At 43.5% G+C, this 24,134-nt stretch overlaps 1 protein-coding gene across 7 annotated transcripts in view; it reads right to left on the bottom strand.

Annotated features, from left to right (window-relative positions):
- The window catches only part of RBFOX1 (RNA binding fox-1 homolog 1), an 861,682-nt gene that overhangs the window by 437,656 nt on the left and 399,892 nt on the right, over positions 1 to 24,134 (bottom strand). The gene's annotated exons all lie outside the window — the stretch shown is intronic.

The following is a 24,134-nucleotide window of genomic DNA, read 5'->3' on the forward strand; positions in this document are numbered from 1 at the left end:
GAACCAGCAGAGGGATATGCTTTTAACATGCATGATATCATGTTACCCCCCCCACAGTGGAAACAGACCGACAGTGAAATCCATACCTGATGGGGCATCAGAAGCCCTACAAGCTACATCCCCCCTGTCTGCCTCTTCCTCCCCGCTCCTGTCTCTTTCTGCCCACATGTCACCTGCCTCCCCACCCCCATACTGGCCTCCTTTGTCTTTCTGGAGTCTGCTGAGACCCTTCTGCTTCAGGGCTTTGTCCTTCTGTCCTTCCGCATCAGCCTTCCCTCAGCCTGACCTTCACGAGACATCTTCCCATGCCTCCATTTCGGCAGGTGACCCTCCGTAATTCTTTGACTATGTACCATTATCTCTTACTGTGGCAAAAACAATTTATTCACAGATTTTATTTATTGACTTTTGGGGGATATCCCTGTCAGTATGACACTAAACTTCCGGAGGGGAGGGACTCGTACATCTTATTTACTAGCTCATTAGGCACCAAAGGCATGTCTGTGGGACAAAATGAGTGCTCGCTCATGGTCCACTGAGAAAGGAGAGGAAAGAGAAGAGAGGATTGGGGAGGAGGGAGGAGGAGAGGAAAGGGGAGGGGAGAAGAAACGGAGAGAGGTCACCACGTAAGGAGGAAACTGCCAGTGAACACCCCCACCCCCAAGACGGAGGGACTCTGAAAAACAAGGATGCTAAGATTGACTTCTAAATTGCTTCCTCTCCCTTCTCTAACTCAGTAAGAAGAGCTGCTACGCACAAGGGCCTGGATGGCGCCGTGTGCTCGGGGTGGGCCTGAGAAAGGGGCGGTGGGCTGGACGTAGGAACGGAAAACTGGAACGGGTGGTAACTGAGGAAGGGTGGGGCCCTCCAGGCCTCCGCAGCTACGCGCCAGGGGCCCCGGACTTCCCACCACCCAGGGATAAAGGATGAAGCCGGTTTAAACATAGAAGGCTGGAGAAGTTCGAGGCACCCGGGCTGCAGATCTAAATGTTAATCAAAGATTGTGACAGTCTTAAAATATAACGTGAGTGATGTTTGAGAACACAGCACAGCCTGTGCAGCCCTATGCAAAGCAGATGCAAATCATATGTAAATGTGCATGTGTCCTCCTTGACTAGATCTGACTTTGGCCCCTTCTGAGGATCAGCTCTCTGGACGTCCTCAGATTCCCAGTGAAATCCGTGGATGGGAGGTCATTCTCCCACTTTTCAAGGAAGAAGGCTGCCTCTGCTGGGTTTGGAGGGGCTTTTGAGAAGGAGGCACTCATGAGCTGATATTTGCAAAGGTAAATATCAGCTCGATATCAAATGGGAAACTCAGAGACACCATTTACCAGTGAGATGCTAGACTGGGTCACACAGATACAGCTATCTGGTCACACAGATAAAGGGACCTGCTTCTGAGTGGTGAGAGGATAGACAAGGTTGTATTGGCTGAAAACTCATTGCAATCCCAGGGACAGGCAACCCATATTGAATATTTTTTTCCTTTTTTAAAAATTGTGGTAAAAATATACAGGATATAAAATTTACTATTTAAGCTAATTTTAAGAGTACATTTCAGTGGTATTAAGTACCTTCACACCACACAACCATCCTCTCCAGAACTCTGTTCACTTGCAAACCTGAGACTGTGACCTCATTAAACACTAACTTCTCACTAACCCCTTCAGCCCTTGGCAACCTCCACTCTACTTTGTCTGTGATCCTGACTTTTCTAGATGCCTCATGTAAGTGTAACATTGCAGTATTTGCCATTTTGTGACTGGTTTCTTTCACTCAGCGTTGTGCCTTTAAAGTTCATTCATGTTGCAGAATATATCAGAATTTCCTTTCTTTTTAAAGCTGAATAATATTCCATTATATAAATACACTACATTCTGGTTGTCTGTTCATCTGTCAGTGGACACTTGGGTTGCTTCCACATTTTAGCTATTGTGAATAATGCTGCTATGAACATGGGCATACAAAGACCTCTTTAAGACCCTGCTTTCAGTTTTTTGAGTATTCACAAGTTGAATTGCTAAATCATATGCTAACTCTTTTTTCTTTTTTTAGAAACCACTATACCATTTTCTATAGTGCCTGCACATTTTATTTTTTAAAAGATTTTATTTATTTATTTAAGAGAGAGAGAGAGAAACAGCAGGAGAGGCAGAGGGAGAGAGAGAGAATCTCAAGCAGACCCCATGCTGAGCATAGAGACTGACACAGGACTCAATCCGAGGACCTTGAGATGATGACCTGAGCTGAAACCAAGAGTCCTACGCTTAACTGACTATGCCACCCACGTGCCCCATGGTTGTATACTTTACATTCACACCAACAGTGCACAAGTGTTACGATTTTTCCGTATCCTCACCAATATTTGCCATTTTCTGCTTTTCCTTCCTTCTTCCCTCCCTTCCTCCCTTCCTTCTTTTCTTTCTTCTTTCCTTCCTTCCTCCCTCTCTTTCTCTCTCTCCCTCTTTCTTTCTTTCTTTCTTTCTTGTCTTCCTATGGTAACCATCCTAATGGATGTGAGGTGGTATCTGATTGTGGTTTTGATTGATATTTCCCTAGTGATTAGTGATACAGAGCATCTTATCCTGTGCATACTGGCCATTCGTGTATCTTCCTTGGAGAAGGTTCTATTCAAGTTCTTTGCCCATTTTTGATTCAGGTTTTTTATTGCTGTTGTTGAGTAATCCACGTTGTTTTTCTGCACACAATCAAGTGACTCTAGCAGGAAGATTCTGGGACAGATTCTTCCAGAAGTAATATAGACACTGCATCTATACTCATCCTTCTAACATCAGCAGTTTAGGTTTTAACTGCCTTCACAAATTCCTCTAACTTCCATTAGTGCTCCCTCCATCATCAGCCCCACGATCATCTCTGACCTGGAGTTCTGTAGTCACCACCTAAAAGGTCATCCTGATTCCACGCTTGCCCTGCCCACTTTCTACATGGCAGTCGGGGTGAGCTTTGTTTTAATTAGCAATAATCGTGCCTCGGATAAACCTCACTGGCTACTATGCTGCCACTGCACAAAGCTATCAGATCATCATTCTCCTGCCTATATCCAGCTAAGAACTTCCTCATCTGGTGACATTCTCTCCTTCTTCTACCGCTGTCTGACCATTCTGACTATCTTTCATTTCTCAGTCACTGATCACTTCAGTATGTGGCTTCCCATTCCACAGTAGCCTCAGTCAGTCCCTCGGCCAGTCCAACTCTCTTCCGTCTCTCTGTTTTGTTGCCTACGGAGGAGGTTTTCCTCTCTTTCTTTCTTGCTCTTTTTTTTTTTTTTTAAAGATTTTATTTATTTATTTGAGAGGCAGAGAGAGGGCACAAGAGGAGGAGAAAAGAGAAGGAGACTCTCCGCTGAGCAGGGTAGCCCAACAAGGGGCTCGATCCCAGAACCCTGAGATCATGACCTGAGCTGAAGACGGAAGCTTAACAGACTCAGCCACCCAGGGGCCCTGAGGTTCGACTTTGTGAAATGATTTTATATTTGTCTTTTCTGCTTTGGTCTCACAACAATTGGGTTTGTTGCTATTTACAGAGTCCTGAAATCACTGTGGCTTAAACGAAACATACGTTTATTTTTCTCTCCCATAGAAGAAGTCTGGGGCTAGCCGGTCCATCAGAAATCCCGCTGCTCCTTCCACCTTTTTAGGCCATAGATTCCACCCTCAAAGTAGCCTCTACATCACTGGTTTAACACAGCGGGAGAGAGAAAGGGGGGGGAGCGCATGGATGCCGCCGGCGCTGTGAGTCAGCCCCTATTAAAGGGTTTTCCCAGAAACCACACCTAATAATTTCCATTGCCGCCTTGATGGTGATTCCTGTCTGCTAGGGAATCTGGAGAACACAGTATTATTTTCCTTTAATTTGGGCATCTTGGCTATGACTAAGGGGCCCATCACCAAGGGGTCAATTACTAAGAAAGAGGGATAAGTAGCTAGTGGAAAGGCAGCTGGCAGTTTCTGTCACAATTCCTTCTTGAGTGTTTTTCCTCTACCAGGTATTATGAGCCCCACACAAGCAGGGATCTTGTCCATGAGGTGTAAGGCAGTATCCCCAGCCCCTCTTTCAGTGTCTGACGGGCACCTCATAAACACAGGTGCGATACGCACCGGATTAAAAATGAAGCACAGGGGTAGCTTTTAGTTTCCAACATGATGTTTAGGAGCACATGTGGATCCTTTCTGCCTTTCGGATTCTGTCCTAAGACAGGCTGATTAAGTGTTGCCAGAGGCCCATCCTCTTCCCTGTTCCCTTCCCTGGGAAAATCCACCTGTCTTCAATCGGAGAGTCGTAGGATGGTACGCATCATCTGCAAGAAGAATGGGGTTTCCTTTGCAAAAATCACCGCTGCCTAGAATCTAGCATTATGGTCCATGTGAGCCAACCTGCAGGCCGGAACAAGGCAAATCCCTTCTCATTGACACCATGTGTTCATGTCCCCAGCAATAAAATGTTCCCACGGCCTGGCTTTTAGGTTTTTCTCTGGAATTTTCCAGGAATCCGGCTCCGTGATTGTTGCCGTCTACATCTGGAGCAGACTGAGGAAAGGCCAATTGCAAAAGTGGCCCCACAATGTTCTTTCGGTCTAATTTCGTTCCAACGCCACTCAGACTATTGGCCAACGCCACGCGTGGACGTGGCTGCCATCCCTCCACATACAAGCACACAAAGGCGTGACGAGCGTGTGGTTGTGCTGCGGCTTCCAAACCTTCAGGCGCCTGCTACCTAGAACACGCAGACATCCATTTCCAAAGACATTTTAAAGTGCATGATTCAGGGCCCATCTCAAAAACATTTCTCATCTATTACTTTTTAACCGATTACCATTCGATTTTTCAAATGATAAAACAGGAAACCCTTTAAACACTCAGTGGATCCTGAATTATTAAACATAAAAGGGCACTTTGGTGTATTTATTATCACACTGGAGGAAATCTTGTCTGGTTTAAGCTCTTAGCTCCTTAAAATGTCCCCTCTACGCTGAAGTGGAGTTAAAAATGCATTGCCATAAAACTCCATCCATTTCCAATTTTCTCATCATCGGTTTCTGACATTATGAGCTGTCACCTTCCCAGGCTGCAACTTCCCTAGGGAGGAGGATGGCCATGTGACGTTGGTGGTCATACTTCACTGGCCTCTTGGAACTGGAAATGAGCCCTGGTTCTCGGAGCTGCCTCCTTCGTCACTCTACAGACGGACTTAGCTTCTCCAAGGATCAACTTCTGGGGGGTTCTCGCAAGCACGGTCTGTACTGTGCAAACCATGTGCAACGCAGAAAACTCATTTCTTTGGAACCTGTGCTGAGTTTGACTGTTGTGGTTCTTATTTTTTTTTTTTTTTAAGGGAGGTGATATTCTCATGATGTAAAATTCACCATTTTATACTGTGCGATCTCGTGGCGTTTAGCACATCCCATCATGGCACAACCACCACCTGTATGTAGTTTCAAAATATTTTCATCATCCCCAAAGAAAACCCCATGTCTGTCAAAGAGTCCCTTCCTATTCCCCCTGCCCTGAGTACTACCACTGTGCTTTCTGTCTCCATGGCTTTTAAGTTCTGGACCTTTCATACGAATACAGTCACCCAGTGTGTGACTGTCTGCGTCTGACTTGTTCCACTGAGCATGATGGTTTAAGGTTTCCTCCGTGTTATAGAATGTATCAGTCCTTCATTACTTTGTATAACTGAATAATATTCCTTTGCATGGACATACCACATTTAGTTTATCCATTCTCTCATGGAGGGGTATTAGGGTTATTTCCAACTTTTGTCGGCTGTGAACAATGTATGAACCTACATGTACAAATTTTTGAGGACCTGGTCACAGTCCTCTCCAGCGTCTGCCTGGGAGTGTAGGTGCTGGGCCAGAGGGTAACTCTGTGTTTTGCTTTTTTCTGAGGACCTGCCAACTATTTTCTACACAGGGATAGTACTTTTCGTTCACAGGTTTTAGCTCTCTCTCCTATCGATGCTATTTTTAACTCTGTACTCAAGAAAAGATGACTCCAGAAACAGAAAGTAGCTCTGGAATTCCCAGAAGCAGGTGTTAAAATCAGCAGCAAGCTCACCTCTCCCTGCTTCAAATATAACAGGAAGCATGAGATGCTCAGAGCCGTATTTTTCCTTATTCCTTTTCTCTGTCCCATAGGAGAACAGTTGCAGGAGAGGCTTAAAGGAACCACCTCTGTACTTAGTTCCAACAGCCTGGAGAAAGCAGAGGTGCTGGGTGAAAGGCCTGCTGAAGGGAGGGTGGAGGGAGAAGGAACAATGCGTGTGGCCAGGTGCTAGGAGACAGGGAGGAACAGCCTGGCCACTCACTCCGGCTGTGATGTGCACCTTTGAAATGGAGTCTTTCGAATCCTTTCTTTCTCCCGCCCTCCCTACCTCACTTCCTTCCCTCTGTCTTTTCTTTTTAGAGAGAGATAGAGCGTGAATGGGTAGGAGGGACAGAAGTAGAGGGAGAGAGAGAAGCCTAAGCAGGCTCCACGCCCAGTGTGGAGGCGGATGCGGGGCTGGATCTCACAACCCTGAGATCATGACCTGAGCTGAAATCGAGACTCAGACCCTTAACTCACTGAGCCAGCAGGGCTCCCCTAAGTCTTTCTTAAAATTACTCGGACTTGCATGCACAGATGATGCCACTTGGCTTCATATAGTTCACACAACCCAACTTCCCCTCTGCACACCAATCTAACTATATTTAGTCATACGTATTTACCTTCACTCAGAATTCCACTTCCCTTTCCCTTTGCAAATGCTGTCCTCTTTGCCTGAAACATCCTTCCATAAATTGTCTGTCTGAAAATGCCCACCTACCCTCAAAACCCTGTCCAGGAATCACCTGTCTCCTCCAACCTTCCAAGACACCCTTCTCAGCATAACTCCTGTTCCCATGTCGTCATTCAGGTTAACTTGCTGTCGCACATACCTGCCTCCTCTTCCTAACCAAGGCTTCTTTGAAGGGAGGGATACTGGCTTTCTCCCTCTAAAATGGGGATAAAAATATTTCCTTCTCAGGGTTGTTGTCAGGGTGAAGTGAGAGCACTACCTTGTACATCCTAGGGACTTAATAAATGTTTGTGGAGGGGCACCTGGGTGGCTCAGTGGGTTAAAGCCTCTGCCTTCAGCTCAGGTCATGATCCCAGGGTCCTGGGATCGAGCCCCGCATCGGGCTCTCTGCTCCATGGGGAGCCTGCTTCCCCCTCTCTCTCTGCCTGCCTCTCTGCCTACTTGTGATCTGTCAAATAAATAAATAAAGTCTTAAAAAAATAAATACATGTTTGTGGAATGAGTGAGCCTTTGGTCTCCTGCCCTCTCAAAGCTGGCAAGGGTCTGAACAAGAAAGTGCTGACTGTGCACTGTGGAGCGAGTTGGGCAAAGGGGCTAGGAAGGGAGTGGAGGGGAAGAGGGCAAGCTGGAGAGGTGATCTGCCCAGAGCTCTGTGGGACGGAAGGTGAGAGCGACCGCAGTGCGACCAGCACCACGAGCGGCACACTGACCACCCATTACGCACGCTCGGTACCGAGCCCGAGTAGCCATTGCTATTACTGTCGCCACTCTCACTGCGGGACACGTTTTTTAGATTCAACGTTGCTGAACCAAGCCTGTGCTTTTGTTTCCTCTGGATGGAAGAAAAGGAGGAGGAGGAGCAGGAAGAAGGAGAGGAGGAGGAAGAAGAAAGGAGGGGCGGGGGGGGGGGGGCCGAGGACCGAAACAAAACAAAGCGGTAATCAGCAAAGCTTCAGAACTCCCTCTGCCAGGCCGAGCAAGATGATGGTCACGTTCTTCCGATGCTCAGAGCCCAGGAAAGTCCTCAGATCCTGCCGCAAACAGCAACGCAGCCAAGAACGAAAGGGAAAGCATGTCACGTGTGCGAAGCTACACTCGGTAATCCATTTATAAGAGATAGAAGCCAAGCACCTCTCTTTACACTGTGAGCATCTCTGCTACCCATTAACTCTTCCAGACTCGTGCTGTTGAGTCCTGCCTTGTTCCACCCTATCGGATGCCAGATGTGGTGCCAGATGTCAGGTGCCTGTCCCTGCCCACGCAGCGATGCTCATCTCCTCTGACCTGTAATTTATATGGTGGACAAAAAGTTTGCACATGAGTTCCTTGGTAGAATTGGTTAGGGTTGACAGCACAACCAACACTCTCACAAGAAGCCCTATCCTGCGAGCCTGTGAGATAAGCAGCAGTGTAAGAGGATGAGGCTCAGAAAGGGACGTCCTCTTCTATCACAGGATATAAGGCTCTCCTGGGAAAGTTGGACCAGTAGCAGAGCACGGGCTCGGCCCCTGACATGGCTAGTCCAACAGCAGACTTGGCTTAAGGTCAACAGATAGTATGGGATTTTTAATAAAGGTCATAAAGTAGGGATGTTAGATATTTTATTGATAGCATTAGCAGAATAATAAAAAGCAAATTAAGATCCAATGGACTTAGTTAATACCTGTCAAATTTCAATACTGAAAAGATGTTATTCATTTGTCTTTGAAATCTCCACTTTCAAACGTCAATGAAATTATTTATTTCTGGTGACGAGGTGGAAAACAAAACCGATTCAGAGATAGCTACGGGCCTTGTAACTTAATGATGAACAGCTTTTTAGAAATTAGACCCAACTCTTCAAAACCTTCAGCCCTGAAGAATCAGATGTTCCCAAAGCTTAGCCATCCTTCTGCCTCTGTCACTAAATAGCCATCATGTGTCATAATGATAAACCATCAGCTTAACGTAACTTTACACGGATGTACTTTGCTTCCACTGAAACACATTATTTTTACAAGGCAACTTTACATCAAATACTACAAATGGAAAAGAAAAAAAAATAATATCACTTATTCCAAATAGAGAGTAACCATAAAATAAATGCCATGCAATCACAAGTTACTAATATCTTGCTACCATTACCTGCAGACATGAGCCTGAGGCCTCCATCTTATTGTTAAAAATGGAGATCATCAAGTATTAGAGAGATGTTGAAGACACCCTAGCACCAAACAAAGACCTTCTCAATGACATAAACAGGAAAATGGAAAGAAAATTCAGAACAGAGTAACTCCATCCCCAAATGATTGGTTTAATTGGTTTAATGTTATTTAATAGCATCTCTGTATGTCACCTAAATCCATAATAATCAGATGGGACTCACACTTCGGGATAGGCAATTTCCAGCCAATGCTTTTCTTTAAAAAAGAGAGAGAGAGAGAGAGAGAGAGAGAGAGAGGGAGGGAGATACTACTATCTTTTCAACTTCTAATAGAATATCTCATATTTTTAGTTATTGCTCCAAGAAAATGTCAGTCACTCAATCTCTCCTTCCTGTGGCAACATTTCTTCCAGTTTTAAGTTAACTAAACATTAAACCCTAATTTCTTTTTTTTTCTTTTAAAGATTTTATTTACGAATTTGACAGAGATCACAAGTAGGCAGAGAGGCAGGCAGAGAGAGAAGGGGAAGCAGGAGACCCACTGAGCAGAGAGCCCAATGCAGGACTCAATCCCAGGACCCTGACATCATGACCTGAGCCAAAGGCAGAGGCTTTAACCCACTGAGCCACCCAGGTGCCCCCAACCCTAATTCCTGCTAAGACTGGCTGTGCCAGAGTCAAGTGTTAATACATCAGATTGTTGTTTCAGAACATAGGCCCTGTATCTGTGATCACCCGCCCTGTCACACACCAGCTGTGCAACCTTGGGCAAGCTCACATCTCTCTGTGCAATGTCTCCTCATCTATGGAGGTGTTGGTGGCACTGTGTTCCTTTCTGGAGCCTCTAGGGGAGAATGTGTGTTCTTGCCTTTTCTGGATTCTAGAGGCTGCCTGCACTTCTTGGTGCATGGCTCACTTCTACGTTAAAGATGGCAATTACCCATCAAGTTTGTTTTGTTTTGTTTTGTTTTGTTTTTTGTTTTCAGGGCACTTCCCTCTTCCACTTACGAGGACCTTTGGAATCATATTGAGTCCATCCAGATAATCCAGGAAAATCTCCCCATCTTAAAGCCAGCTAATGAGCAAGATCAATTCTATTTGTAGCCTTAATTCTCCTTTGTCATGTACTCTAACTTATTCACAGTTGCCAGGGATTAGGGTATGGACATACCTGGGGCAGAGGGCATTATTTTACCTCCCACACTGCCAGACTGTAAGAAAGCTACCCACACAAGAAGAACAGAAGACATGGTCTTTCTCTCTGCTTTTATGTCGTTCTGAGAGTGTGTGAGGCTGCCCCAGTGGGGTGTCTCAAGCAGGTGGCCCTTGGATGTGATCTCTTCCTACTGGTGTTTTGCATGTCCCACACCTTGCTTTTATTGCTTATAAAAACATTTTTTGACATTTTATTTATTAATTTTGGAGAGAGAGAGAGTGCGAGCAGAGGGGAGCAGTAGAAGGGGAAGAAGAGGAAGCGGTGGGGAGAATCTCAAGCAGACTTCATGCTGAGTGCAGAGCCTGATGCAGGGCTGGATCTCACCACCCCGAGATCGTGACCTGAGCTGAAACCAAGACTCAGAAAACTTAACCGACCAAGCCACCCAGGCACCCCAATTATTTATAAAAATATTTTTAACTTGAAATAGTTTCAGATGTACAGAAAGACTGCAAAGATAACGGGAGACTTCCTGTGTATGCCTTACGCAGTGTCCCCTAACATGAACACGACTTTACCACAGAACGGCGACCTGAGTCAGGAAATTCACAGTGGGACAACGCTGGTGACTAAACTGCAGATCACACTGGGAATCCATTTGTTTATTCCAAAGCTCCCGTTTCTGTGCTACGATCCCATCCAGGGTCTCCCCTTGCATTTTGCTATTGTTTTTCTTTTTTCTCCTCACAGTTGACCTTCTAGCAAGCCAACAATCAGTTGAGCTGAATGCTGCCACCAAGTACGTCCCTGGTATAGTAATCTCCACACAGAGGATCTGTGGGCTCTGCAGGCATTTCTACCTGCAGCTTCTAGGTAAGCATCGCTAGGATTCCGAGAAGCCCCAGTCCAGCAACTTTCAGACCCCCCAAGTCTCTTAGATGAAACCCCACCCACCCCGTACCGAATATTGCACTTGCCCTAACTTCAGATTCACAAAACCTTCTCCTTCCACAAACACCAACAAGCTCCCATGACTCTCAAACCACAAAATGGCAGGAAAGCACAGGAGAGTCTGAGATATGTGGGATCAGAACTAGAAGCGCTGGCCAGCGTTCCTTCTGCTCACCCTCCTCCATTCCCTCCCCACCCCTTCCCTCTGGTTTTGAAAACAGCTCATGGAATTGTACAGAAAGGGCATCAATAGATTACAAACTGTTTCCCTCTAATAAAATGTTAAACGATGTTGAAAATTAATCACCAGGGCCGTCGTGCTGCCCTCCTCAGAGGGAGACGGCTCGGGAAATTTAATAAATTATTATCACAATGATGTTCCTATTATAGAATTTGCATTTCATTCCCAAGGCTTGCATTCAGTCTCAAAGTTGCCTGGTGATGGTTAATAAAACCAAACGGACTCTTCTGCCTCACTGATTGGAGGGCTGTGCTTACGGTGGTCTGTCATACTTAATTATACTTATATACTTATATACTTACATACTTCATCCTTAATTATTTCAGCTCATGCTCTAACCCCCTTCTTTATAATTCTGGCTTCTTTAAGACAACTAAAGACAGTACTGAATCGCGAGAGTGCCCTCCTGCCGGAAACACGCGCTGTAATGATATGCCTAGCTTAAAAGCAAATCTAATCTACTTGCTTATTAAATTTAAATGTGTTTAAGGCTGATATGGTTTGAAGATGATATGTAAAATAACAGCCTCCATGGTTATAAATGTCAACTCTAAAAATTATATGCAATATAACATACAAAATAAATGTTGCTTCATCTTTACATTCCACTGTGATCAATTCATTAAACAATGTATTACAAGCCATGAGGACTATCGTACAACGCAAGACGCCATTTGTCACAGCGTATTCTAAAGCACCCAGGAAATGCTGTAGAGATCTTTTTTTGTCAGCCATGGATTATAGTCCTTATTAGAAAGAGGGGAAAAAACAGCTTTCTGATGTACCATGACCAGAATTACTTCTCCAGTCAAATATTAAAGACTCAAGAAATCCATTCTTATGGCAAAGTTCCATATTAAAAAGTGGGAGTGGGATAAAGGGGTTTCCTAAGGAAGAGAGCACTGGCTATAAACAGTAAGTATGATGGTAAGGAATGAAGATGGATTTCCCTCTGGGTTATGAATCACAGTTTCATAATGTTCAAATCATACCCTGGGAGTCCCTAAGCCGGATTGATCACAGCGGGATTCTATGGGAGTGTGAGGAGGGGGCATGTAATATACATCCTGGGCTCCTTCCTTAAGGTTCTAATTGAGAAGATTGGGGAGAAGCTTGGGAATACCTCTCCTTTTTTCTTAAAAAAAAAAAAAAAAAAAAAAGACCTTCCTTCATAATTCTCTGAATAGTTAACATGCTCCAAAGCATAAGCAAGCCTTGCTTAGCACATGTATACATGTTTTTCTATGTCTGTAGACAAGTCTGTTCCAACTCTTAAAACAAAGGAGTGATACAGCGAATATGGAGAAATCTGTCTGCCCCAGGGAGCAACCTGCTCTGTAGAGTTAGAACCACGAAGGCCAGAGGATAACACTCCCGATCCAGTGGTGAAATACTTCAAGTGCTTCTGACTTCTGGGCCACTGTATCACTCTGCATGCCCAACCTCCTCAATTTTCCCTTCTAACGTAGGTCACTTCCCATCTCCTTTTAGCTCATCATCTAGAGATCAGAGTTTCATGCGGAAAAAAAAAAAAAAAAAAAGGGCATCTGTCTGAGAAGTCAAAGTCTCTGCTGGGAATTCATTGAACAATGAGAAGCATCAATGCTTATAAAACCTAACAAAAAATGAGGGCAGCTGATGCTGGCTGGAAGGATTTTCTATTTTAAATTTTTTAAAAATTTATACATGTATTTAAATTTAATTGTGTCAAGCACATGCTACTTTATCAATAGTATTCTATTCCTTAGTGACCTTCTAAGAAGTCTTGAGTTTGTTTTTTGGGGTTTTGTTTGTTTGTTTGTTTGTTTACCACTTAATGGAGAATTCTACATTTGGGTCACTCATTGATGTCCTGCTCAATCCTATTTCAATTAGGATAACGATCCTTTTTCCTTCTGCATTTGGGTTGGGCCTGTCCAGACACACCAATGGTCAGGATATAGATGGGCTAGGAAAGGTTCTTCAAGAAAACTTCACTCTCCAGATGTAGTGGGAACGTTATGCGGGAGGATTGTCCGCAGGTGTCTGGAAGCCGTGAGTTTGCTGACCTAGACCTCCTCCCTGATTTACAACCTACAGCACCTTCCTCCCACTGGTAGGCTAGTTTATAAATTAAGAGATTCAATTGAGAGATTTAATTAAGAGATTGGTAATGGGATACAGAAAATTATGTCTTATAGAGTGCCTTATGTCCTCTGGGGGGTGTGTCTGTGTGCATGTGTATGTGTGTGTGTGTTGGAAGGAGGGGTTTTGGAGTGGGGGCAATACGTTCCTGGAGTTGGGGGAACTGACTGAATGAATCCATGTGAGTCTTCAGTGCACAGTCACGATGGAGACGCCGTCCTCTCGGACTTCATCAACTAGGAATCACTCAGCCTTCCTTTTAAAGGCCCTGAAGTCTTGACCTGCCCCTGACTAGAGCTTCATGAAGCAAACCTTCATTGGATGGTGTACCCTACAGTGATAGCCTCCATTATGTTGGACAACTCCCTCCAATCCCTAGGCGCCTGCTGCTCTCCATGCTGTTACCTTAACTTTCTTTGAAAGCTCCTCAAACTCTGAAATGTTGAACAGCAAACTCAATGTCATTCCTCTGTTCCTTTGCAGAATGCCTTGTGACATCTCTCATGGTCATACTTTCTGCAGTCGTGAGACAGATCTGCAGCAGAACCCCAAATGACACGGGGACGTATTCGGCTCAGGATGGCAATATGGAAAGTGGTATGCTGAGCCAACACTCATCAGACAAGTCTGCAGCGAGATCTGCTGTCATCTGCTTAGAGTATAAAAGAACACTCAGGGAATGGAGTGGGAGAAAATTACACATTAATACACACACACGTGCACACACACACACGTGTGCGTGTGCACACTCACACAGCAAAACATTTCCTTCCCGCATGACTTCAGTCAGGGTCCCTACCAGACCTCTGTACCATACAGCTAAAAGCTTCCTCCAAATGGTACTTTAAAATTATTTGCAATGCAAATTTCAACTTCAGAGTTTTTAACAAAACCCCACTCAGACAATATCTGAGTGTTTTAATGCAAGACTTAAAAAGCCAAAGGAAATACAGGAAGACACACTATAGCTTCTCCATTTTAGCCTAACGCACTTGAGTCACCGTCTTTGGCTTTGCATCCATGGTCCATTTCAAGGAACCTATGCTGAAGACATAGCCTTAAAGATGTTTTATTCCAACACATTTGTGCCTCTGGTTTCCCTTCCAGTTAGACAATAGTACATTTCTAGCTGAGATGGCTGATTCGTCAACATCCTCTAATGCAATCAGCAAAATAATCCACATTTCGTCCAGAAAATGCAAAAATTGAAGAAAAGGTAAAATGAAATAAAATGATCTATAATCCCACTATCCAGAGACAACTATGGTTGAAACATCAAAAAAAAATATTTTTTTGAGACTTCTGTTCTGCCTGTGAGCTAATGCTTAAAGTGCTGTGATTTTGCCAATGCCATATTGCGGAATCTGCTTTGTTCGCTTGACAATACCTTGTGAACACTATCCAATACGACCACAATAAATTAGCCAATTCTGGGTGTCAGAAATTTAGGTTATTTCCAATTTTTCACCATTAGGAAAAATGCTGATAAATATTCTTTTATAGGGAGCCATATTTGTTTCCATGATGTTAAAAGGATTTTCCCATAGTGCTAAAATATACGTGGGCTCCTTTTTAAGACTTCACATCATTTTTAAAGTGATTCATAGTCTCTTGGAAGAACCAAGGAAGGACAGGTGCACTCTAAGGAAAAAAAAAAAAACAAACTTATATCCTATCTTATACCACCCGCCCCCTTGCTCCCGACCTATAATTTCAGTAGTTCAAAGTGCCTACAGAACTAAGTTTTTAAAAATGAGTTTTAACAGACCCTATTGAGACTACTAAATACATTTGGATATAGATGATATTTGATGATAGGATTAATTTATTAATGAAGCTGTGGTTTTATATAGTACCCTATAAACTTTTTTAAGACATCTCTTTAGGTACTTAGAAGTAAGTTTCATGATATCTGGAAGCTTTCTTTGAAGTATTGTGCATATCTGTGCAATTATTAAATCCCACTCTGAGTATATGATGATCATTATATTACTCTCTCTCCTTTTCTTTCTTTTAAAATCTTTTTTATTATTATTTTTTAAAGATTTTATTTATTTATTTGACAGACAGAGATCACAAGTAGGCAGAGAGGCAGGCAGAGAGATAGGAGGAAGCAGGCTCCCCGCTGAGCAGAGAGCCTGCTGCGGGGCTCGATCCCAGGACCCTGGGATCATGACCTGAGCTGAAGGCAGAGGCTTTAACCCACTGAGCCACCCAGGCGTCCCTCTCTCTCCTTTTCTATACACACAATATTTTTCATAATAAAAATAGTTTTCAAAATGGAACCAGAACATTCTTCTCAGTGGGGGTGAAAGCACACGGTAGGGTCCAAGTGGGAGAGTAGATTGGCAATAAGATTAGGTCTCTGTCGTCGTCATGCCACGATGCTGTCCAAGACTAGGACTGCCGACAGTGAGGACCATGAGTAGCCTTAAAGGACATTCTGTGAAATAATAGCATCTGTGTTCCCTGGGGGCATCAGAGTTCCCGGACCCTGACTCTCTGGCTCTCTGGATCTGTACCAAAGCCTATCAACCAAGCATGGCAGCTAAAGGCTTGCAGCCACTTGAGAGGAGGAGGAGATAGGGTCAGGAAGTGAGTGTCTACTGGGCAGTCATATCTTTGTTGAGACTAGATCAGGGTTGTTGGTACCTGGGGATGAAATGCCATAGAACCCCATTGCCATGGCTTACCGAGTACCTGTGGGGCTCCTTGATGCTCAGATCTTCACATGCCGGTGTAAAGGCTTTACAACCTAAAAAGGAATCCAGTATCTTGACATGTGTGCTCATCGTCTAACACTTTCAGTCATAGCAGGAAAAAGAAAAAACAAGTGTGTTTGGAGATAAACTGCATAACGAGGCCTATCTCTGAGGACTAAATTGATTTATGGTTCTGACACACAAATATCTGCCCAGATGTTTCTCGAGGTGTAATAAAAGTGGCAGGGTTTCTTGCAAATGGTGTAGCCCATCTGCCCAAGAATGTGTGTGTCCACAAAGATGATCCATATTGTCATGGGAATTATTAGGATGCAACAGCATCGGAGGCACTAGACCCAGATAGCTCACATCTAGTCTTATCACTTGCAGACAAAAGCATGGGATCCAATGGTCTTCCATGCAATCCATCTCTGTCAAATGCATTAAGGAAATTACCTGTCAGAAACATCATGGCTGAGATTCTGTGATTAAACACAAACGTGGAAATGCTCAAGGGTACAGTGGAATCATTAAGAAAAAAAAATTACACACAAACACCTCCTTCAATTTACTTTCCTTAGAACTAATTCTGTGGTCATAAATATTTGAAATCTGCAGAGCGATACAGAACATGAAACTTATCAAGCATCCACTCTCGCTGAAGCTCTGCCAAGTGTTTCCATGTTTCCATACACTGTTCCATGAAATCCCGTTGTACGGCAGATGAAATGAGATAAACTCTATGAATGCTCTTCTATGTACTTACTGCCCAATTTCAAATGTATTACCTATTACTTAATCTAAGGTTCAATTTCCTTATCTGCCCTGTGGGGCATTAATGTGCATATCATGGGGTCACTGCAATGCTTCAAAGAGATTTTATATATATATATATATATATATATATATATATATATATATATATATATAAAGTTTCAAGCATACATTTGATACAAAGTAAGCTTTCTTGTACTATTATTAAGTAACAACTATGAGAAAGCATTAATACTGTGTTTAATTAGTATCTTCTTAAACACACACACACATACTTAGAAATTAAGTATCTTGTCTAAGGTTTTGAGTTTGATATATAAATGCACAGAAATTTCAAACCAAGGTTGTTCTGACTCTAAAAGTTCAAGCTCTGTCTGCAGGTCCACATTTTTCAAGGTCTTAATAAAATAAAGTTTCACAAGCGTTCACAAACATTTGTGGGTGTTCATATCTCTTTAAGTGCACCGACGTGATCAAGACCCGCATATGTAACCCTTCTAGGATACCATGTCACCACGCTGTTTGCTAACCTGGCAAGGACTGCCTAAAGGCATACTAGAGGAGTCACACTTAGATCATTTAGTTAATTTTTGACCATGAGATTAGGGTTATGGGGAACCAATGGGAAATAAAAACCCACACGGAATACAGATAAACAGATGCCCCGTGTCACATAGTCATTTTGTGGGTATATTGTCATCACCATCATCTCTCCCAGGTCTTCTGCCAAAAGCTGCCGGCTTATCCCCCTGCATCCACCATCCCCCCTCCAGAGTCTACTCTCCACAAAATTCCTGTGAATTGTAAATTGGTTGATGAGACTTCTCTTAAGCCATGTCAATGGCAGGCCTTTGCTCTGAGACTAAAATTTAAGAAGTTTCCTTGACCTGCTTCTCTTCTCCCCTCTTCTCTTCCCCTTGTTCTTGGAGTTCATTCCAGACGCTCACTGCCCTTCTTCTGCTCTCCAAACTCACCACACCCTTTCCTGCCTGTGATCACCTACGTGCCTTCGTGCTGTGGGGTTCCCATTACATACCCTGTCTTCCTCCCCCCCAACACTTGTACCTGTGCCATCCCTAGTCATTTCAGTTCAAGTCATTCCATTTCACTGTCTTAATGAGATTTTATCCTCTCTTCACCGGTTTACTTTATGCCTTATAAACTATGCCCCAAATTAGAATGGTTGTTCCAGGAAGGCAGAGACCTGATAACCTTCATACCCAAAACCATACGTGACGGCAGGAGGTGCTAAGTACCTCCTTGCTGAACAGAAATTAAATAAGATGAAAAGTTTTCCATATATTTTATCCATTTCATTTGGACAGTAATGCTAAGCCCTTTCTTACATTCTGTGTGAGTCAGCTATTCTGTGACTCCTGCTTGGAGAAGACCATCTGGCCCTGAATTCCGAGTGCACCTTCCTGCATAAGGACCCTATAAGATCATCAGCGCAGGCTTCTGGGAATCTTGGAAATAACACACACGTGCACACACGCGCGCGCACACACACACACACACAATTTTATTCAGAAGTATTGATGAAGTAAAGGGGGACAAAAAACGCAAAGCATCTATTGTAGTTGAAGTTTGGATTGACCTGAGAAGGTGTCATTATTTAATAAGTGCAAATAAATAAAAGTCTTTGGGTTCAAGGACACCTGGGTGGCTTAGTCAGTTGAGTGTCCAACTCTTGATTTTGGCTCAGGTTGTGATCTCTGTGTTGTGAGATCAAGCCTTGCATTGGGCTCCATGCTCAGAGTGGAATCCGCTTGTCTCTGTTCTCTACTTCTCCCCTAGCTTGTGTTCTGGCTCTCTCTTTCAAACAGATGAATAAATAAAATCGTTTATTTTAAAGGTCTTTGGGTTAGGATACTTCCATGTTGGTCAGTGGGCCTCAGTTGATAGCATGAAATTTTAAGCAGAAAAATTACCCCTGTGATTTTTTTTCTGCCAATTTCAGCTCAACCTCTACCTTCACTAACCTTTTTTAAACTCACAAACACAACACACTTGTAGTTATTTGGGGATACAACTCCTTCATCATGGCTCCCCCAAATCAAGTCAATCTCCTCTCAGAGACACCCATAAGAAATAGTTGTTTTGTGTAATTCAACCCATTGTACTTCAATTAATAGGACCAGTGTTGCATACCAACCCTAGCTGGATCAACTTAATTCTTTCGCCTATAGAATTTAGAATTAAAGATGCTATAGCTCTTATTTATACTTTTATATATTCAAAACCATTGCTATGTGTCTAGTATGCATAAAGCATTGTTTAGAGTAAGTTTTTGCTCTCAGAAACGTAAGTTCTAGCCGAAGAGGCATACAGTACATGAGTCAACAAAGAAAGTAAGAGGATCTATGACCACAGCATGTGACTGGTATGGCCAGGGAAGACCTTTGGAAGAGGTAACATGAACTTAAATGCAATTAAAAGAAAGGAACCAATAATGCAAGGATCTGCAGGGAGCATCCCAGAAGGATTTTGGGCAATGGGCAAAGGGGAGAGAAGGCACATCTGATTGGATGGCCATGAGCTGCAAAGATAAGGGTGCGCTGTTCTGAGGGTTGAGGACTGATGCCTTTCCTGGTCCTTGTTTCCTTCCACTGGGTCATGCTACTCTTCCTCCTTTTGGCATCTGTGGACTGTTTCGAAACTAAATTCTCCCTTTTTACTTAAGTGAGTCTGAAGGGAGTTTCTGGGTTTTTTTTTTTTATTTGTTTGTTTGTTTGCTTGCTTGTTTTTGTTTTTTTTAACCCAGAAGAATTAGAATTACCTCTTATCCCCAAATTTCTAGAGCACTAGCTCACAACAGAATATCCAGAAAAGGGCAAACATGTTCAGAACAAGGAGAGAGAATAGATATCCAGCTTCTGCTCAGCCTTCCAGAACCAAGAAAAAGAGGGAGGTCAGGCAAGTTTGAGCATGAGATCATTCCATGAAGAATTCAGGCGTGAGGGGGGAAGGAAGATACTTTTCACTTTTCGTTTTGTATATGTGGCTGCAGAATTCAAGCCAGGTTCCCTACAGAAGAGCATCACTGTTTACAAAGCAAGGAAAAAATGGCAACTCTTCAACAGTTTCAAGTAGCTAATCATTCAGTAAAGTTTCAAACTCTCCGACCCCCAGAGCTAATTATCTAGGTCAAAGATACCTCAATAAGGTTCATCTTATGAGGCAGCTACAAACCGCTGACATTGACTAACCGAATTGCCGTGAACACACTTCTGAAGCCTTATCCGGCTCATCAGCAAAGACAATTGTGATCACCCAGTGGCGTGTGCCATGGGTGTTGGCCTGCAGAAAAAGGTGGCATGCTCTTCATTCCCTAGTCCTGCTCTAGAGGAATTAACCCTTTTGCTCCCCTTACCCTGATGGCCGAGCTCTTTCATTTCCTAGCGACTCTTTCAAAATCACTTTGCATACAATTATTCAGAAAGAGCTCCTCTGGGGGTGCGTCTGGAACACTGGCGGTGTCCAAAATAAAAGCACTCTGAAATTCTCAGGCAACCACAACTAACTGTGATCACTTATTAACTGAAGAGCAGAAGATGGGAAGAAGGAGCGGAGAAAAGGGTCTGAAAGAGAGCCGGGAGGATTAGGCCTGGGGCTTCATTCATTCAGTCCTGGTGCCCAAGCTGACCCGGGAGCAGCCATTTCACTGTTTCACAGCTGCGGAGAGCAGGGCTCAGAGAGGTTCAGTGACTTTTCCAGGGCCGTTCAGCGGACAAACGGGAGGCCAGGATAGAAACCCGATAGCTAAGACTCCTGGCTATTCCCTTGCATCGCAGGGCCAGTGAACTGTGGCCTGGGACCAAATCTGTCTTGCTGCCTGTTGTTGAAAATAAAAGTTTATTGTAACACTGCCATGCTCACTTGTTTACACGCTGCCTTGGCCTGCTTTTCCTTTACACCTGCAGAGTGCAGTCCTTGTGATGAGACTGTATGGCCCACAAGCCTAAAATATTTACTGTCTTGGCCTTTGCGGAAAAAGTTGGCCAACCAATGCTTTATGGCATTGTTATGAGCTTGAAGCATCAAATCCTCAACCTGACACATGCTTCTCTTTCACCAGGATGCTGAAAATAAACTTCCCCTGTGGTAATATGGTGTCTAAATATTTTCACCTTGAAGCAAGTGTTCTGGCTTCTCTTTTTCTTTTTTTATCATAATAACTCACAGTAGAAATGGAGCTGAGGAGCAGGAGAGATAATTTTCCCCAAGCAAATCTCTTGCAATCCTTTCTAACACCACAGGGAACCATCTTACCTTTTACAGAAAAGGGAAGAAACGGTGTCACTATACTTAGTGGCAACTCATCTAGTAGCCTGTAAAGTACTATCCAATAAAATCAAAGGGCCCTACCAGATAAATCGATATGAGTGCATAACCATGTTTCTGGCTGGGCTTTCTGAAAACATGCCTTCAGAATGGAGGCACTTGCCCTGCCCTGCACCTGCTGTGAAGAATATCCCATCATGAGGAACCAGGCTTCCAGAAAGTGCCCTTTTCTGGCTGTGTGGTAACAAGCGCTTACTCACCAACCTGAGCCTGTTTTCTATCTGGGGGGGAAAATACAAAAACAAAAACAAAACAGTATCCTCCCACCTTATGGAATTACAAAATAATTTACATAATTAACACACGTAAACTGCATTAAAGGACTGGTATACAATAAGTTTTTATGAACAACTGTGACTGCTGTTTGGATATTATTATTATTTGTTATAATAATAGCACTATAAAGCAGAATTTGAAGAGCACCATTTTCACTGTGAAGACTGGGGCTATTGTGGACAAAACACAGAACTTTCTCTCTAAGAGAAATGGATCCCGGTGCCACATTTCTGCAAAAATGGTGAATTTTTCCCCCAGCTCCTATATACAAAGGAACGATGGTGCACCTCCATGGAAGTGTGTTGCTGTTCTTGGAATTGCCAGCCCTGTGTGGTCAGCTTGGTACTTAGGAAAAACAAAAGCAAAACATGTGTGCACATTAAATTTAAAATGTCTGACAAAGAGGAAATGCCAGCACCTAATAGATAGGTCCAACAGCAAACATAATTAATTAGTCTGCAGCTTGGCAAATTCTCCCACAGATTTTGGTGAATCGTAAATCAGTTCAAGAGGAAGCCAGACAAATTGTGGAGACGGAACAAATCATTGAGGGAGATGGAAGGCAGAGAAAATTATTCTCCAAGGAGAAGATTTTTAGAACTGCGTTCTCTTAAATAAGGGAGGGGTTCATTTGAGAAAGTCTGAACCTAGAATTACTTTGCATTTTCAATGGAAATGGACTCTGAAAGCAAAGGTAATTTAAGCGTCTTCCTTTCAAAAAATTCCTGGTTGAGCATCTTTCCATAGAAAGAGCTGCATAGTTTTATCCCACTCTCCTACCCACAAACGCATCAAGAAAATTAACACCTCAGAATGCATCAAACAAACTGGGATCTGACCAAGAAAAGTTGAACCTTGCACATTAATTATGTATCAGATTAAAGAAACAGCCATAAAAATAAAAGCAGACCTATCCTCCATGTGGCAGCTTTATTAGCTGGTTTATGGTCCACCATATGTGCTGCCATAGAAAATTATAATGGGCCAGGATTGTTAACCATAAACAAAGGAAGACTGGATTATTATTTATGGTCTTGTTAACCACATTAGTAAAGTCAACCAAACAGGGTCGGTATACAAAGTGAAGATGAGTGTTCATCAGACATGACTTCTAGAAGAATGGCTGAAATCCAATGTCAAGAGACATTTGGTTAGCATGAATGTGACTGACTTTCAGAGGATGGAGACCCATTCCAAGTTCAGGCATGGGATTAACAACACCGATGACGGCTTTCAATATCAAATACAAGAATACAACATGGTAAGAAGTGTCTGACCCCAAGTCTAGAGCGTTTTCCTTTTAGATTCCCCTCGATGTACGACTGGCCAAATTCTGGTAATGCGAACAACATGTCCCCATGAACACAGCACAGACAGGTCCTTCTCTGGTGGGCACATTGGATTGCTTAGTAGTGACTACCAATCAATTATTCAATCATCTAATTGATCAAAAAACAAAAAAAACTTTTCATGCTTAACCAAAATCCAGTTCCTCTTTCCTTCCGCGCACACAGGAAGGTTACAATTTCCATCTCCTTGCAGCTGGTTAGGACCATGGGATTAGCTGTATAGCCAAACTGTTAGTCACTTAGCCACGTAACCGCCCTTGTAAGACCCCACTCTCGGTCTTTCTCAGCCACACCAACCTTGAAGGCTGTGTGTTCTCAAAAGTGAGCTACAGGGGTGCCCAGGTGGTACAGTGGGTTGGGCCTCCGACTCTTGGTTTCAGCTCAGGCTGTGGTCTTGGGGTCATGCGATGGAGCCCTGCTTTGAGTTCCACACTCAGTGCAGAGTCTGCTTGGGATTCTCTCTCCCTTTCCCCCTGCCCCTCCTGTTTGTGCTCTCTCTCCCTCTTTCTCTCTCTAAAATAAATAAATCCTTAAAAAAAAAAAAAAAAAAAAGGAAAAAAGGTGCAGCTACAGGTTGATGATTGTTCCATCAGATTGATTTGCCAGGTCACCAGCTGTCCAGGAGAATCATCCAGACCCACGGGAGACTTTACATGAGCAAGAAACAAACTTCCGTTTTACTGCCACCGAGAATCTGGGGGTTGTTGATAACCGCAGCATAATCTGGGATACACCGACTATCTGTGACAGCTTTGGCACAAGTGCACATGGCTGGCCTTTCCTCCTAAAGGTCACAGTCAATAGGTCGGAAGGGAGGAGACAAAGCACCTGTGTGGGCACATGCTCCCCATTAATCTCGTGAACACACCTGAGGAGGAAAAAGTACACTAGAACGTAGGCTGGCAAACCATGACTCTGAGGCCAAATCCTCTCTGCTTTTGTAAATAAAGTTTTATTGGAACACAGCCATGCTCATCCATTTATGTATTGGCCAAGGCTGCTTTGAGCTACAACAGATGAGATGAGTAGTTTCAGCACAGACTATTAAGACCTGCAAAATCTAAAATATTTACAGTCTGGCTCTTTACAGAAAAGGTTTCCTGACCCTTGCACTAGAATTTTGTGGAAGCACCCTGCTCCCTGCTACCACCTCGTTAATAATGCAACTTGCTTGCGTAGCATCTGTGGGAGCAAGCTGCCTGTTGTACTGAAGGTGACCACTGTGAAAACCCTACTGAAGAAGAGACAGGGCGGAAAAGCTTCTGCAGTAT

The sequence above is a fragment of the Martes martes genome (genome assembly GCF_963455335.1).
Source record: "Martes martes genome assembly, chromosome: 18".
In the NCBI taxonomy this organism is placed as follows: domain Eukaryota; kingdom Metazoa; phylum Chordata; class Mammalia; order Carnivora; family Mustelidae; genus Martes; species Martes martes.